The sequence below is a fragment of the Mixophyes fleayi genome, chromosome 4, assembly GCF_038048845.1.
Source record: "Mixophyes fleayi isolate aMixFle1 chromosome 4, aMixFle1.hap1, whole genome shotgun sequence".
In the NCBI taxonomy this organism is placed as follows: domain Eukaryota; kingdom Metazoa; phylum Chordata; class Amphibia; order Anura; family Limnodynastidae; genus Mixophyes; species Mixophyes fleayi.
The window spans coordinates 302,676,573-302,690,704 of NC_134405.1; the positions used below are offsets into that span (position 1 = coordinate 302,676,573).

Consider the following 14,132-nt stretch of genomic DNA (forward strand, 5'->3'; position numbering starts at 1 on the left):
CTGGTTGATGAAACAGACAATAGCATGCTTTATATGCTGCATATAACTCAAACTGCTACAAGACACTTTAGTGGAAAGGGTGTAATATTCAGGTCGCTAATTGGTGAGGCAAGTGTGCCAAATATTGCCAAAAAGGTTCCTCATACCTTAATATGATAAAAAAAATATAAATAATATAGAATATGCTGTAAATGTTATTTAGTGGATTATTGTAAAAGCAACAGTAAATGAATATCCATAAACATGGATCTATCCACAGAATAAGCAAATAATAAGGTAAACCAGATAATGATGATAAGATGTACAAGTTGTCACTAACATTGTTTCTATATTAACGCATTTATTAAGTATACATTTTTTATATATGTTAAAACTGCAAGTACTGAAATAGTTATGCATTTTTTGAAATTCAATTTAGACATACACATGCTGTAATTATAGTCAATATAGTAATTTTGCTTGAAAAGTCCACTCCTGCTATGTTTACCGTATCTATTACTTTGATTACCATGTTTATATTCAGCTATGCTCACTGGAAATTGGGTGCTATAAATTGGCTTTGTAGATCAGGCATGCAAATAAAAATACCTGTATACTATTAAAATGTTATTAGATGATTTATGAGTGATTGAGTAACCACCAATATCCAGTGTGCAATGTGTTTATGCAGCACAGAGGGAATTAAACTAGAGCGCATCAAAATGTGAGTCTACTCTGCTCATGATAGTCAGAGGTTCTCTCTTGCTGAGATAAGCAGTGATAGAAAGCCGAATCTATTGCTGATTATTAGTAAATAGGTTGTACATGAGTAATATATTTCCTTATAATTTATTTCCTTTGGCAACAAAATAAGGAAATAGTGTTCATCTTAGAACTTAAAAATCAAAATTCTTGCATGGAAAATATACATAGCTATTTGGCAAAAGTGGGTTATAGAAAACCATCCTAACAGCACAAGTCCCATTTATTGGGTTGCTAGCTGTAATTCATTTTCTACATTTTTTTAAAAAAGCAAAAATATTGAAATACAGGGGCTTTTCCTGTGGAAGAATGAGCTTATCAGTGGAATAGTTTAATGGTATATGAAGGCATTATATTTACCAAAAGAATTAAATCAAGTATTATATTTAATTTATCCCATTGTTAGATACCTGTTATATCGGGGGTAATATTAAAAAAAAAAATCTGAGCCATGTGTTGATTTTGTCTTTATATTGAATTCAGTATATAAGTAGCTGCTGATGATGATGGTGATGATGAATCACTTAACATTGTTCTATAATATAGGTAAAGTGCAGTTTAAGTACTGTTATCTGTATCCAGGTAATCCCACTGCAAGAGTAGAAAGGTTGAAATAAATTCAATAAAAGCTAACTCTTGCTCAGACAATATGTTTTGTTTAACAGTATAATTTAATCCACATGATACAGACAAAAATATTTGTGAGACTATTCAAGTGAATTGCAATAAAATTGTTTGCAAGAAAGAAGAAAAGAATATACAGTATGTAAAATTGTCCATTATTTAATTGAGTTTGTCTATATTTATTTGTTTTTGATTTGTACATAATTTGAATCAGATTATTTATATTTATACACATGGTAGACATTTCTTGCTACTTTGCTATACCTATAAATTTGTCTATTAATTTCATAATACAGAATATTTTGCATTTGTTTATATAAAAGGTAGAGACACATTAAATTGAAAAATAATATTGTAGTATTGCAGTTCCTTACTAACGCCTGAGAGCACAGCAGTTCACCAATAAGAAGTAGAAGGATAACTGGGAATCTACTAGTATTTTCATCACTCACATACACTGCAGATCTGAAAGAAGAGGTACATACATTTTCTGGATTTCGAATCCATAGGGCACTGGGTTTTTGTTATTCTATCTATTGGATTATGAATTTAGAAATGGTTATATTTTATTTTTCATGCTAATATAGGTGCCAGTATAATAATACAATACCCTTTCATATGAACTATCTGGATCACTAAAATAAATATTTGTGAAAAAAAAAAAGGGCTCCTGGGGACTTGAGAATCTGAGAACGACTGAGATGGAACCTTGTACACAGAAATATGAAGTAATATTTCCCTTCTTATTTTCTTATCTGCCATGCAGTATCTGGTCAGATTCATAATTCCATTGTAAAATAAATGAGAAAAGACTCCTTTATAGCAAAAATTGCAGAACACCATGGATTGAATATTAAATAGCTCTCATCTAGAAAACTAGAATTATATCACATGTATTCAGAGAATTATTTCTATGTAAAAATAGATCATAGAAATCTATATGTTAAGGACAGGATACTGTGTGGGAAAGCAGCTACCTACTTCCTAACCTTTGATCTAGTGGGTGCAAATCTCTTAAATGTGTTCAGTGTCAATAGACAAATTCAAGATGTAAATGATAATATTCAGTGTATTTCTCAAAATCCAAATTATTGTATCTATTTCACCAAGAACACAGCATTGCATAATTTAGTAGATTCAGATATTGATCTCAATTCAATACAGACATACAAGCTCAGTGACAAACAGCATTTTAGACTGAGTGAAAACACCAACACAGTTGGAAATAAATTTCCAAAACTAGTGTTAGAAAAACACCAAAAAAAAAATTTTAATAGCCAGGATTGGGGGAAGCCTGTGAGATTTGGCACTACTTTAATAAAGGTAATTGTTACTGGTGTAAATGATTATTTTCCTGTATTTATTCAACCAGTTAATAAAATAAGTTTAAAGGAAGATTCTCCAGTCAATTCTACTATATTGCGTGTAAGATATTGGTATTAACTCAGTACAGATTTACAAGCTCAGTGACAATCAGCATTTTACACTGAGTGAAAACATTAACCCAGACGGGAGTAAATTTCCAAAACTTGTAATAGGGAATCCTTTAGATCACGAAACACGAAATATTCATGAATTCATTTTAACAGCCTGGGATGGGGGAAATCCTGCGTGATCTGCTATTACTTTTATTAAGGTTATTGTTACTGATGTCAATGATAATTTTCCTATATTTTCTCATAGAGAATATAAAGCCAGTATAAATGAAAATATCCCAGTCAATTCTATTCTATTACATGTAAGTGCAAGTGACAGAGATGAAGGCTTTAATGCACAAATTACATATTCTTTTTCAAAAACATAAGGGGAGATACATCATACAGGAGTGTTTAGTATTACTACAATTGGGGAAATAAAAACTATAGCTTACTTAGAATTTGAGGTTATACACAATTATTAACAGAAGCAAAGGATGGAGGTGGCTTTGTGGACCATTTCAAGGTAACAATAGAAGTGATCGATGAGAATGACAATGCTCCTGAGATATCTATCACTTTATTATACTAATATCCTAAGTGACAGCTTTAATTGAAGTTCATGATCAAGATTCTGGAGACAATGCAAACATTGACTGTCAAAATGTTCAGAAAGCATCTTCTGAGTTAATATCATCATCTACTTGATATCACAGAATTATGATAATAAGTTCCATGGTCAGAGAAAACATATATTGTTATAACATTATAATTATAGCTACTGGCAGAGGATATCCCCAACTTTCCAGTACAGAAACCATAAGATTGGAGATATCAGATGTTAATGACAATTTGCCAATGTTCATGAAATCTCCTTATGTTGCTTATGTACCAGTGAACAATTTACCAGGTGCCTCAATATACAGTATACAAGCTTCAGATCCTGATACTGGAGATAAGGCTGAAAACCTTTACACATATAGAAGATCTCCCAGTGTCCTCCAATCTGTCAATAAATATAGAAACTGGAGTTCTCTATGCTCAGAGATCATTTGATTATGATAAACGTAATGGGTTTCTAATACTAATAACTGCAAGGGACAATGGACCAACTCTGAACAGTAATGTTACATTAATTATCTGTAAAGTGGATATCAATATTCAAAAAATAAATTTAGTTTTTGCTAAGATCACCTGAGCTTAATGTTTCAACTAACATTTTGTTTGGTTTTCCTTTAAAATCTAAAGCTGGATCAGAATTTAAAGTCATGTATGTACCAACATCAGATAGTTGTTCTTGTTTAGATAATATTTGGCATCAATAATAACTATTCCCTCTTTAACTGCTTGTTTGATGGCAATATCAGGGTTATCTATTAATTTTCCAAGGACTTTTTTTCTTCAGTTATTTTAACTTTTTATTGAGCAGTTTGTTACACAATTTTCCAGGCTATCTTGGACAAGTTTGTGGACAGTGTCAATAAAAGCGAAAGTGTAATTGAATGTAGAATTTTTCTTGAAATATGTGTGTCAAATGTGGTCTCTAACTTCAGAGATTGTTTAAGACATATTTTTTGTACTTTTATCTACATAATTCCTAAGGATTGAATAATCGTTTTAGAAATATTTTGTCAAGTTAAATGCGCAATCTTATTATTACCAGTACAGGTTCTAAAAGAATCAATGTTTCTATTAGGAACAAAAGGATAAACCTTTGAATAATAGTTTTAGGTAACGGTTGTTAAATTGAAAAGAGCTAAGATTACAAATGCCCTGATTAGAATTTATGTGGGTCTCCTTTCTGGTGAATGGGATTCTTTTCGTATAGCCCCTTTTTCTGTTACCACTCTCTTTCTTCTTAGTGTAGAAGTTGTAAATGCTTTCTCTTTCAGTGGTGAATACTTATTCCTAGCTTTTATGGGTAACATCTTCTAAAAAATTCTTAGATTGTGCAGATCTTGTAGGACCCAGTTTTGTCTCTTGTGACATTATGAAATAAATTCCACCAGGTCTACTCACCAAACATCCTATTTGAAAATATATTGAAGAACACTAATTTGAGCAGCTTTACCTGATTACAAAGGGCAATAGATTGCATCCATCTAGCTCATGAGATTATTTTATAAATGTCAAGTATCCTATGTTGTATCATGTAATGGAAGTTTGACACTTTTATTTGTGATTGATAAAAAATCCCTTTAATATTGAAAAAAATATATTTTAATTTGATAAGTCTGTTTAAAAAATATATAAAATTGCTATGTTGTGAACCTGTATTCCAATTTCTCACACTATATCACAGGTCAATTTAATTTCTTCATTCTAACATGTGATAATAAGGATAAAAATATCAAAATGTACAGGCATTGGTATTTATCAAAGTATGTGTATATATTACACATTTATTTAAACACTTATAGGAGGTTGCTGTTATAAGGATAATTGGATTGCAATTTTGTGCTCTTATTCCATACATAACTTTATTTTCAAAGGTTTTCCTTTTATCTTTTCAAATCACATTTTTAAATAGAAATAGATATTACTTAATTCCAGATAGCAACATCTTTAATAGGTAAAAACATTTGGAAGTGATTGATTTCGTTTTAATAAAGTATTTAGCTATTGCAAAATAAATGTAATTAATTTGTATTAAAATCTATTTTTAACTCAAAAAGGTTTTAATTAGATTCTCCAAAGAAAAAGCACAAAAAATAACATAAGTGAGGTATGACAGAGTAAATATACCTATGTAGGAACAAAGGTCAAGTGGCATTTAAAAGCATCAGGTATTATTAACACATACAAAAACATTTCAATTCAAAAGAACATAGACAGGGGTATAGTATAAGCTAAAGGATAAAAATGGGGAGGCTGTGGGGGTTGTTATAAGGGATGGAGTCAAATCCTGGAGCTGCTAACCAGATGGGGCACACAATAGGCCCCTACGGAAGGGAGGTCGAAGATAGTACAAACCTAGTTGGACCCAGAAGGCGACAGTGCAGTCCTATGGGTAGCATAGTAATCAGACCAAGTGAACCACTTCATCAGGGGGGCTAAATTGTAATGTTTGAAGTCTATAGTTTCCATCACATAGCTATGCTGAGTTTTTGCTATAATTTTGGAGAGAGGGGGAAGAGCCAGGCTCTTCCAGTCTTGAGCGATGGCCGCTCTAGCAGCAATTAATATGTGTCCCATGACATAACGGCGGTGAGCCGGGAAGTCTGTTGGATAGAGTTGGAGAAGGGCCAGTGATGGATGCGGTGTAATTGACAGCAATGTTACTTGTCATATTAGTCCAAAAACTTCGTCCCATAGAGATCTAATTTTGGGGTAGGGCCAGAAAATATGAAAGAGGGATCCAGCTTCCCCGCAGTACCTCCAACAGAGCTGAGAAACCGAGGGCCAAATTTAATGACATTTAACAGGGTTGTAGTGTAATCTATTGATCATTTTAATGAGCATTCTGAGTGATTGATACATTTCAACATGATGTAAACATTTTTGAAAACATGGTCCCAGACCTCATCTGTCAGGGGCTGACCAAGATCAGTTTCCCATTGCACTTGAACTTACAATTTACAATACTCATGCTCTGTCAAGAGACAGTGGTAACAAACAGATATGCCCCCAGCTTGGGAACGTGAGTATATCAACTGCTTCACAAGCGGCAGGGGGGGGGCGTGGCGGGTATGGGCAGGATTGCTGCAACTGGATCCAATGGCGTACCCGAAGGTATTTGTAGAAGTCCGCAGTCGGGATTTGGTGGCGCTCCCAGAAAGAGGAAAATGGGACCAAGATACCTTGCTTATAGAAATCTGAGACCTTAGTGACACCTCGGGAGATCCAAGGAACCAGCCGCACGTCGGGAATTAATGTCACCACTGCAAGAAGAGAGAGATGAGAGGAGGGGATGGAAAAGTCCTGAATGGTCTTAACCATCTTATCCCAGCTCACTAAGGATATTCTAACACTAGGCAGTGGGGCCGCTGTGGATGGCCTAGACCTCCCATCTAGCCAAAGCAAGTCCTCTATTGGGAGCAGGGAAACCACTTGGCCTTCAATAGAGACCCATAGTTTGCGAGGGTGGAGAGCTGTCCAGTCCTTAAGCTGGTCAAGACTAGCGTCTTGTTAGTAAAGTTCCAGTTCGGGAGCTGCAGACCACCACCTCTTAATTTAGGTCGGAACAGACATGAACAAGCCATTCTGGGGTGCTTGCCTCTCCACACAAAATTCAAGGCACTCGTGTAAAATTTGTTGTGTATTTAGCGGGGGACTAAGACTGGAGCATACCTGAACAGGTACAGGATTTTTGGCAAGAGTATCATTTTGAGTGCAGCTATCTTACCGAGCCACAAGACCTCGTACTCTGCCATGAGGTTGTAAGGGCTGTAAATTGTTGCAGGACGGGGGTATAGTTACAGTATATAAGATCTTTAGAATGGGATGGGATATGAATTCCAAAGTATTTAAGAGATGAGGAACACCAGTGAAATTTGTAAGTAGATTGTAGCAAGAGAAGTCTATCTGGCGCTAAACCCACCCCCATAGATCTTATGATGGATCTCCCAAATTCTAGTGCCAGTGATAGTGGATGTGGTCCGGATCCATTTGGCCAGGGGCTCCATTGCCAGTGTGAAGATGAGTGGAGAGAGCAGGCAGCCCTGTCTGGTTCTATTGGTAATCAAAAGTAATCCATTACTGATGACTCTGGCTAAGGGAGAGCTATACAGGGTACAAATTGCCTGGAGGAAGAAGCCACTAAATCCAAACCTGGCAAGGACGGCCTGCAGGTATTCCCAATGAATTCTATCGAATGCCTTCTCGGAGTCTAGCGCGAGTAACAGCATTATGGGGACGTGGGTCTGGACCTGGGTGTCCTGACCCCAGGGCATTCAAAAGGAAATACCTAAATGTAACTGGTAAATACAACAGTAGAATATACAAGCAGCAAAAACAAAAACCGTCATCCTAAAAAATAAAACATTGTTTAGAACATAAACATTCAGGTTCAGGGTATTGCAATAAGTGTCAGGAGAAAACATAACAACAAACTATAACGTGCACCGTACCTGTCTCCTAGAGGCATTAGGGACAGAGACCGAGCTAACCAGTCGATGGTGTGCCTCAGGGAAGATAGGCAGAGCAAAGTGAAACCTGGGACCCTGCTGCTTAAAATATTATGCTACATTATAAGAGCAGTTTGTGGTGACCACAGAGATGTGATGGGCCTACCACAGTTTGTGAAAGATGGTTCGTGTCTGGAGGGGAAGGAGAAGACCATCAAGTACTTGGCCTCGGCCAATCCTGTTGAAGTCGGGCAACAGAGTGTGCAGAGAACTTTTCCAGCTCCTCCACTTTGGTCTCGAGATGATCAGTTCTAGCTCCAAATTTAATCTCTTTGACTGTCGCCAGAAACTCAGTGACAGTCAAAGAGATTAATGTCGGACTTCAGAGGTGTCAGAAGAGATTGTATATATTTAAGGGTGACAGGGTCATCAATGGTGATTAATGAGGGGTCCTACTGAGCCATATCTGGGTCTGATAGCTCTTGCAAAGGGGGAGGCTGGGGGGGTTGTTTGCCTGGTTTTGGGAGCAAGCGGGCCTGAGCCCGTTAGGAAGTCCCAGAACCATCTCCAAAAAAGTTCACAGGAGATGGCAACTTGATAGGTTTGACTTTCTTAGATGACATGATGGGACAGGAATGCAGAAAATACCTGGGGGGACTGTGCAGTAAAGTAGGTGCCGAGGCTTCTGTTAGGTCCCTGGTAGATCTGGTCCAGCGGTGCTGCTTGTATGGTGTTAGGGTCAGGTCATAGTCCAGGCATCCAACTTACGTATCCATCAACCGGCCACGGAGTCATGTTTGGAGCTGATAGCGATAGTGAGAGTGTGTTATACAACACAAGATGTAGCAGAGAGGACCACGATACCCCATCTCCCAGATGGGCACTAGGTGCTGGCGCTTTCCAGGGAATCCACAGCCCTTGAACAGACAACTCAGAGACAGAGGGGCAGTTTACCAGAGTCCCACAATCAGTAAACTGGGCTGTGTGACATGTCTCTCCAGGGACGGCTTGGCTGACAAAGTGAGAGCTCCCAGCAGCAGAGGCAAACCCCGTCCCTCACACCAGATCCTACTTATTTCTGCAGCTCAGCATGCCCACAGCAAACAGCCCATCACAGAGGAGAAGAGTCTGTTGCTAATCCCTATTGCAAACCAGAGGAGGCCAGCTAGAGACCCACAGCTTTAAGGGTACCTCAACAGAGGTCTGGTAACAGTTGGGGGTACTGCCTAGGCCGCAAGTCTGTCAGTTGAGGTGGAGTATGCTATCCGGTCCGCAGAAAGTGCAGGTTGTACCACCTGGTGTTGGGAGGCAAAGGTACCAGTCTGGGCTCAGAGTCAAACTAGTTTAGCCCCTGTAAAAGACCCAAAATACAAGACTGGTCCGAAGCAGATCTAAAACGTGGCCATTCAGAATGGCAGCCAAGCCACGCCTCCTGTATTAAAATAGTTTGATATTTTTAGGTTTATCCTTTTATGCAAAAGTTGTGCCCCTTGTACTTTTTGCAACCCAGTGTGATTTTACAAAGGCACTGTTTATTTAGCAAAAGGCAATGTAGTAGATTTGCTTTTTTGATAATTAAACCCATAACTCATTTGTGTGATCATTTCATTGGACAAGTATTGAACAAGTCAGTGAGCTGGTTCAGTTGTGTAAGAGATAGTTTTATTGTTCTTTGAACTGATATGTTTGAGTTCAAATTCCACTATGACTGATGTGCATGTTAGCTGCCTATGCAGCTGTGCTAAAAGTGCAGATATCTATGCCAAACCAGACCTAACCTATTATTGTGAACTGTTTCAGTATTTTTCATTTAAGTAATAGTAAAGCAGACACCAAAGTTTGAAAATACTAATCTAAAAATAAGATGACAACTTTTACATGTTAATTGCAATTCACCAATATTTATGAAATCTACTTAGGTTGCTTGTGTACCAGGAATAATTTACAAGGAGCCTCAATATACAGTATACAAGCTTCATATTCTGATTATGAAAACAATGCTAAAATTGTTTACTCCCTTTACAGCAAATATAGAGACGGTCTACTAGTGTCATCTTTTCATCAATACAGAAACTAACATTCTCTGCACTCAGTTGTCTTTTGATTATGAGCAGTCCAAGGAGTTTTGAAAAAAAATGAAAATGCACCAAACGTCTTGTACTCATCACCTAAAAATAGTGGGTCTTCTGATTTCTCTATTAACTAAAGTGGTTGCCATTGATGCAGACTCTTTATATAATGCTTGCTTTTCTTATCATTTTATACAAGTGTTAGAAACATCTAAAGTTAGCATTAGTGAACATGCCAGTGAAGTCAGGACATCACATGGTAAATGTGTCAGCTGAGAGCTTCCATCAGGTTTGAAAAGTGGAGATATATCAACCAATTTTGACTATAGCAACCAACCAATGATTCTAGTTATCATTTATTTAGTACATTCTACATAATGATAACTAGAATCTGATTGGTTGCTATAGACAACATTTCCACTTTTCAAACCCATCAGAAACTCTCTCCTTGATACATTTACCCTCCACGTGTCTTTTAATAAAGGGCTATATTGAATCTTAAGGTTGTGGTGAAGGTGAAAGCCAATGGATACTGCTCTTTAACAGCTAGAGTAACCTTAAATCTTATTGCTGATAGTTTTCAACAGGTTGTCCCCAAACTCAGCAATCAAATCAAGAATGAAAAATCACAAATGCATTTGCGAGTTTGCTTATTAATTGATTTTTTTCACACATCTTCGTTGTGTGCTAATGTCTAATTAATAAAAGATTCTGCTGTTACTTGCAGTTCTGGTACTAAAACATCCCTCTCTTTGACTGTGTGATCACTATAAGTGCCTATTAATTTTGTATATAAATATGTGGCTGGGAATTAAAAACTCTTTTTTTTTTAATTATTAATTTATTTGAGGATTTCATGCTCTTAAAAATATGCTTACAGTTTAGACATTGACTTACCTACTATTTGATGACAAATCTAGTTCTGTAACATTATTTGGGTAGGGAATATTAGGCAGGTGATATTGTTGCCAGTGTTCTTATTCTAATTACATACCTCAGTCATGGAAATTGTCATGAAAATTGTCCTCACCAATGCACAGAACTCGGAATGGAGGCATGCTGACACATTTGCTGTCCTTTAGGTTTTTTCCTGAAAGTACTTAAATCACAGTTAAGGGATATATACCTGAAATGTTTGACATTCCAGAGGAATTACTTTAATCCTTATTTAATTTTGGAAATAAAGAAAAACATTCTCAGATACTCATTATTCAAAAAATCTAATTATATTTTCTTAAGAAAGCCGGAAGCTTCAACCAGCATATTGTTTAGTTTTGTGTGGAAACACAATGCTGGTTTAGAATCTAAAGTGTTATATGTATCAACATCAATACAGTAATACCATTGTTGTCAAGTATTTTTTTTTGTGTTGGGGACTTTTGTTACACAATATTTCCAAATTTCTTTGTGGAAATTTTCAATAAAATTGCTGTGGCCAAAGTTGGTCTGAATGCAGAATTTTTCTTTATTTGTGTGAGTGTTTAATATGGTTTGTATCAGAAAATCATATCATTAGCAATGCAGGTTCTAAAAGGATCAATTACCCGTGTTTATAAAGGGTAATGACCACACAGTATACGGAATTGCATCCAATATATCGACTACTCTAGTATAAGAATAATGATATAATTAGATTGGATTACAGTAACATCAGTGTATATATATATGCAAAAAAACTTTATTAGTGCATATATAATATTTATTTTTAGAACTTGCTTCAATGTGATTCTTAATGCTGAAATAGAGACAGACCTCAGATCAAATGGTTCATTATTTACTCACTGCACCTGTGGGAACCTTAATAGTAAAAACGGAATGTACAGAAAGTGTAGAGTAAGTAAGAGTGTGAATGGCCAGTTCATTTCTTATTCTATGTTAATGTCACAGATAAGGGAAGCTCTCCATTATAATTAATATCTACAAGGTAGCTTCTTAGGAACACCTTGTCCCATTATAGATGAATTAAGAAAGCCTCTCTTTGTGTTGTTTAATTGCTGAAGTTCTCCTACTTCAGCACTATAGTGACATTTTATGTGCCCCGGCACAGTATCCAATCTCTGTTATGCAGGATCCCCGCTGCCAGCTGTGCCGGTGTAAAATTTCAGATCAGATGTTTACTGCGCTATTGAAAGGTGCTGTGAGTGCTCAACAGATGTCATAACAAGACCTCCGTTCTCAATTGTAAAAGAACCCAGATGAGGATAACAGTCACACTTAGAATGCAACAAGTCTAAGTGTGAAAGTTCAGGATCAATTGTCAAATCCAGAGTAGTCTTGCCTCAATGATACCTATGGACATGTTTTAGGAGTTTAAGTAGTATACTCCTCTTAATAGCTGCCAATCAGAGCCTTTCACTAATTATGTCCACACAGCTGCACATTAAATTATTGCAGCTTTCTAGAGCATGTTGTTATATCCAAAATTGAAAAAAATGGAAAATCATATAACAAAGAGACGGCTTACCTTAGAACATACATACCAATAAAGTTAATTACACTTATGAATTATAAAAAGTGTGCAATACATTTTTTAACAAAGGTTAACAATGATTGCCAGAAACACATTCCTAGTGGATTCAGCATCAATTTAAGCTTTATTTATCATACAGTATTACATAGATGCCTAATCCAAAAATTTCCAAATCCTAACAATTAAAATGAATAATAATATTGGTAATAACTAAAAAAGGTATTACCCAATATCAAAACTATTAAAAACTGTGTATAAATAAGAATACCACCCGCTCATTGGTCTCTCCATATAGGGGAATGAACCTGAATGCCACACACTACTTCTTCAGTTGTACCCGATGAGCCACAGACTGAAACTATATAGATGAGAGTCAAAAGAGAGGAACCACAAAAGGATCAATGTTGTTGGTAGGAGCAAAAATGAAAATGCAGCCTCGTCTGGCTGATCACATAGGATGGCATTCTCCCAGCTCATGACGTTATTTTTTTAAAAAGTCAATGACTACAGAAATTTTACATTTTACATTTTATGATGGATTAAATGCAGAATTTTTATTTAAATGTGTGAGTGTCAAATATAGGTCTGTATCTTGAGAGGTAGTTTGAGAGGTGTTTTTTTTAACTTTTACCTTCTTAACAATTGAATTACCTTTGAAGAAAATTAGCAAGTTACTTACAAACTTATCTTTACAAATATAGGTTGCCTAACAGTTTTTGATAAATTGTATTTAATTGAAGAGAACTAAGAATAAAAATACCCTGGTTAGAAATTATTTTGGACTCTTCATTGGTGGATGTTTATAGAATTTCATTTTATAAGCAACAATCAAGGAAACCTTGGAGAAGAGTTGCATGTGTGTCGAAATACTGGATGCGCTTTTTAAAATAGAGCAATTGGAAAGCTTTGTGACCCTTGCACTTTTCGCTTTGTAGATTTTACAATAGCACTCTTTAATTAGAAACATGCAATATAGTTTACATGCTATTTGCTACTTAATTTCAAAAAAACATATGTGTGATCACTTCTGTGAACAAGAATGGGGGAGGACAGTGGCCTAGTGGTTAGCATTTCTGCCTCAAAGCACTGGGGTCATGAGTTGGATTCCCGACCATGGCCTTATCTGTGTGAAGTTTGAATGTTCTCCATGTGTTTGCGTGGGTTTCCTCAGAGTGCTCCGGTTTCCTCCCACACTCCAAAAACATACTGGTAGGTTAATTGGCTGCTATCAAAAAAAATTTACTCTAGTCTCTCCCTCTCTGTCTGTCTCCCTCTCTGTCTGTTTGTGTGTGCGTGTGTTTCTATATTAGGGAATTTAGACTGTAAGCTCCAATGGGGCAGGGACTGATGTGAATGAGTTCTCAGTACAGCACCGCGGAATTAGTGGTGCTATATTAATAAATAATGATGATAATGATGGAGTAGTGTGACAATTGTTGAAAATGTCAGAGAGCTGTTCCAGCGGTATAAAAGACATATATATATAGCTCTGTGAACTTGGAATTTGTTACTTATGTACAAATTCCATCATCATCGGTTTACATATGAATAACTTATCCAAATTTTAATATACATTCTGACATTTAAATTAAGCTTTCTGTACAAGACCCGATCTTCCCTATTGCTTTACAAACAATTTAGACTTGTTTAACTTATATAATAATGAAATACTAGCCATAGGTTAAAACGTATGGCTCTAAAAATGTGATGACAGGTTTAACTTACCATGCTGTTCCTTTTTCTATAG

The 14,132-nt window shown here is 36.1% G+C and overlaps 1 protein-coding gene across 4 annotated transcripts in view; it reads left to right on the forward strand.

The window, feature by feature from the left end:
* The window catches only part of LOC142152875 (protocadherin gamma-B7-like), a 420,392-nt gene that overhangs the window by 96,535 nt on the left and 309,725 nt on the right, over window positions 1-14,132 (forward strand). The gene's annotated exons all lie outside the window — the stretch shown is intronic.